Below are 4658 nucleotides of genomic sequence, written 5' to 3'. Positions count from 1 at the left end.
GTGTCTTTTTCATAAAATGTCTTTTTTTCCTTTGGGTAGATACCCAGTAGTGGGATTGCTGGATCAAATGATAGTTCTATTTTAGTTCTTTGAGATATCTCCATAGTACTTTCCATAGAGGTTGTACTAGTTTGCAGTCCCACCAACAGTGTATAAGCATTCCTTTCTGTCTGCATTCATGCTAGACATCTACTGTTTTTTTGACTTTTTAATAATAGCCATTCTGATAAAGGTAACGTGGTATCTCACTGTAGTTTTAATTTGCATCTCCCTGATGATTAGTGATGTTGAACATTTTTTCATATGTTTATTGGCCATTTGTCTACCTTCTTTTGAAAAAATTCTGCTCATGTCTTTTGCCCACTTTTTGATGTGGTTTGCATATTTCTTGCTGATTTATTTGAGTTCTTTGTAGATTCCGGATACCAGTCCTTTGTCAGATGTATAGTTTGCAAATATTTTCTCCCATTCTGTAGGTTTTCTATTCACTCTGTTGATTATTTCCTTTGCTATGCAGAAGTTTTTAATTTAATAAAGTCCCATTTATTTATTTTTGTTGTTGCTATATTTGCCTTTGGGATCTTAATCATAAATTCTTTGCCTAGGCTGAAGTCTAGAAGAGTTTTTCCTATGTTTTCTTCTAGAATTTTAATTGTTCATGCCTTTCATTTAAGTTTTTTATCCATCTTGAATTAATTTGTGTATCTGGTATGAGATAAGGGTCCTGTTTCATTCGTCTGGATGTGGCTATCCAATTTTCCCAGCACCATTTATTGAATAGGGCATCCTTTCCCCAGTGTATGTTTTTATCTACTTTGTTGAAAATCAGTTGATTGTAGCTATATGGTTTTATTTCTGGGGTCTCTATTCTGTTCTATTGGCCTATGTCTCTACTTTTATACCAGTACCAGGCTGTTTTGATTACTATAGCCTTGTACTATAATTTGAAGTCAGGTAATATGATGCCTCCAGATTTGTTCTTTTTGCTTAAGATTACTTTGGTTATTTAGGCTCTTTTGTGGTTTCGAATGAAACTTAGGATTATTTTTTTCTAGATCTGTGAAATATGACATTGGTATTTTGATGGGGATTCAATTAAATCTGTAAATCACTTTGGGCAGTATGGACATTTTAACAATGTTGATTCTGCCAATCCATGAGCAGGGGATTTTTTCCATTTGTTTGTGTCTTCTTTAATTTCTTTCATCAGTGTTTTGTAGTTCTCCTTGTAGAGATCTTTCACCTCCCTGGTTAAGTATATTCCTAGGTATTTTATTTTCTTTGTAGGTATCGTGAAAGGTATTGAGTCCTAAATTTGACTCTCAGGTTGACTATTATTCATTTATAGAAATGCTACTGATTTGTGTACATTGATTTTATAACCTGAGACTTTGCTGAATTTATGTATCAATTGTAGGAATTTTTGGTGGAGTCCTTAGTGTTTTCTAGATATGAGATTTTATCATCAGCAAACAGGGATAGTTTGACCTCCTCTTTCCCAATTTGGATGCCCTCAATTTCTTTCTCTTGCCTGATGCTCTGGCTAGGACTTCCAATACTATGTTGAATAGAAGTGATGACAGTGGGCACTCTTGTCTTCTTCCGGTTTTTAGGGGGAATTCTTTCAACTTTTCCCCATTCAGTATGATGTTGGCTGTGGGTTTGTCATAGATGGTTTTCATAATTCTTAGGTATATTCCTTCTAGTTTGTTGAGGGTTTTTATCGTGAAAGGGTGCTGGATTTTATCAAATGCCTTTTCTGCATCTGTTGAGATGATTACATGATCTTCGTTTTTGTTTCTGTTTATGTGGTGAATCATGTTTATTGATTTGCACATGTTGAAACATCCTTGCATCCATGTGATGAAACCCACTTGATTGTGGTGAATTATCCTTTTGATGTGTTGTTGAATTTGGTTTGCTAGTATTTTGATGAGGATTTTTGCATCTATGTTCACAAAGGATATTGGTCTGTAGTTTTCTTTTTTTGTAGTGTCCTTTCCTGGCTTTGGTAAGAAGGTGAAACAGGATATCCAAATAGTCAGTGAGATAATAAAAAGGTGCTCAATTTCATTAGTTATTAATTGTGAATTAAAATCACCATGCAAAAATATTATATATCCATTACAAATGCGAAAATTAAGGAAACAAACAAGCAGACAAGAGTCAGCAGGGATATGAAATGTGGGAACTCTAATGCACTGGTGGTGGGAGTGTAAATTGTTACAACTACTTTGGAATATTGATGAGTTGTATATCTTAGAGCATATCATATTACCCAGCAACTCCAGTCAGATGTATTAGCATGATAGAAATGTCTATATATATGCACCAAAAGAAATGTATGAGAACATTCACAGCAACATTGTTTGTAATAGTCAAAAACAGTAAATAGGCCCATTCTGTGTGATGCTCATGTTTCACCACCTCGATGTGGAGAGTTACTGCCAAGTGGGCGCTTGGTTTTCGGGTCATCATGGCTGGTTATGAATACGTGAGCCCAGAGCAGCTGGCTGGCTTTGATAAGTACAAGTACAGTGCTGTAGATATCAATCCACTTTCTCTGTATATTATGCATCCATTTTGGAACACTATAGTAAAGGTATTTTCTACTTGGCTGGTTCCCAATCTGATAACTTTTTCTGGCTTTCTTCTAGTTGTATTCAATTTTCTACTTATGGCATACTTTGATCCTGACTTTTATGCTTCAGCACCAGGTCACAAGCATGTACCTGATTGGGTTTGGATTGCAGCAGGCATCCTCAGCTTCATAGTCTACACTCTACATGGTGTGGATGGAAAGCAAGCTCACAAAACCAATTCCAGTACTCCCTTAGGGAAACTTTTTGACCACGGCCTGGATAGTTGGTCATGTGTTTACTTTGTTGTAACTGTGTATTCCATCTTCGGACGAGGATCAACTGGTATGGTATGGGTAGTTTTGTTTTCTTTCATCCTGTCCCACTGGGAAAAGTATAACGTGGGGATTCTTTTCCTGCCGTGGAGATATGACATTAGCCAGGTGACTATTTCTTTTGTCTACATAGTGACTGCGGTTGTGGGAGTTGAGGCTTGGTAAGAACGTTTCCTGTTTAATTCCTTGTATAGAGACCTATTCACTGCAATGATTATCGGTTGTGCATTATGTGTGACTCTTCCAATGAGTTTATTAAACTTTTTCGGAAGCTATACAAATAACACCCTGAAACACAATTCAGTCTATGAAGCTATGGTTCCCTTCTTTTCTCCATGTTTGCTATTCATTTTGTCTACAGCATGGATCCTCTGGTTGCCTTCAGATATTTTAGAGATACATCTCAGAGTATTTTACTTTATGGTTGGAACAGCCTTTGCCAACATCACATGTCAGCTGATTGTTTGCAAATGAGCAGTACTCAGTGCCCAACTTTGAATTGGTTGCTGGTTCCTCTCTTCTTGGTTGTCTTGGTGGTAAACTCAGGAATAGCCTCTTTCATTGCAAATGGTCTCCTGTATACATTAGCAGCTGCTTTCAGTGTGGCCCATGTCCATTATGGAGTACGAGTGTTAAAGCAGCTAAGCAACCATTTTCAGATTTACTTCTCAATGAAGAAAAAAAACTCAGATTGACTAGGAATGGAAGAAAAAAATATTGGCCTGTAATCTGCAGAAAGAAGTACTGTAAATATAGATGCTTGTAAATATTTCATCCATCACCATTAAACTAAACTGATCTGCTTGACAGACATGGGATCTCAGTATGTGTGGTTCTTGGACTGCAAGAATGACACATATCAAATTGGTACTAACTGATCAACACTAGGGTGATCACATGGCAGAAATACTCTCTAGGGATTGGGAGGGGCAAATATACAACTAAAGGACATGGGGAGCACTAAAGGGAGGGAAGGGAATGCCTTTAACCCGCACTTGGGTGAGGCAAAGACATAAAGTGTAACTATAATATTTGTACCCTCACAATACCCTGGAATAATAAAAACAAAAAACAAAACAAAAAAACCCCCAAATGTATGCAATGGAAAGAAACGAAAAAAAGTGTTGGTGAGGCTGTGGAGAAATAGAAAACTTCATACATTGCTGGTGGAAATGTAAAATGGTGTGGAAAATATGTTGGTGGTTTCCCAATAAGATAAACAGAATTACTATATGACACAGGATTCTACTCCAGGCACATGCCCAAAAATTACTGAAAGCGTGTATTTAAACTAAAACTTGTACATAAATATTTATACCTGCACTATTCACAATAGTCAAAAAGTGAAAACAACCCAAACATTCATCAATGAATCACTGGATAAACAAAATGTGGTATGTACATACAAAGGAATATAATCCATTAATAAAGATTAATGAAGTAATAAAACATGGTAGAACATGGATGAACCTTGAAAATATGATAAGTGAAAAAATACAAAGAAAACAATGCCTCATATTGTGTGGTTCAGTTTATATAAAGTGTTCAGAACAAGCAACTTCATAGGGAGAGAAAGCAAATTAGAAGTTGTCAGGGACAGGGAGAGAAAGAAGTAGGGAATGACTGCTAGTTGCACCAGTTATTTTCTGTGTCAATTTTTGGAACTAGGTAGTAACACTAGTTGTAGAACATAGTGAATGTACTTAATATCACTAAATTATAACTTTAAAATGATTTCAATGGC

At 36.2% G+C, this 4658-nt stretch overlaps 1 pseudogene; it reads left to right on the top strand.

Moving 5' to 3' along the window:
• The first annotated feature begins 2476 nt into the window (after positions 1-2476).
• LOC105810951 lies at positions 2477-3642 on the top strand (annotated as a pseudogene).
• Positions 3643-4658: the final 1016 nt, after the last annotated feature.

The sequence above is a fragment of the Propithecus coquereli genome, unplaced genomic scaffold (genome assembly GCF_000956105.1).
Source record: "Propithecus coquereli isolate 6110/MARCELLA unplaced genomic scaffold, Pcoq_1.0 Scaffold104, whole genome shotgun sequence".
Taxonomy (NCBI): domain Eukaryota; kingdom Metazoa; phylum Chordata; class Mammalia; order Primates; family Indriidae; genus Propithecus; species Propithecus coquereli.
This window is presented reverse-complemented; position numbering and strand designations above follow the sequence as displayed.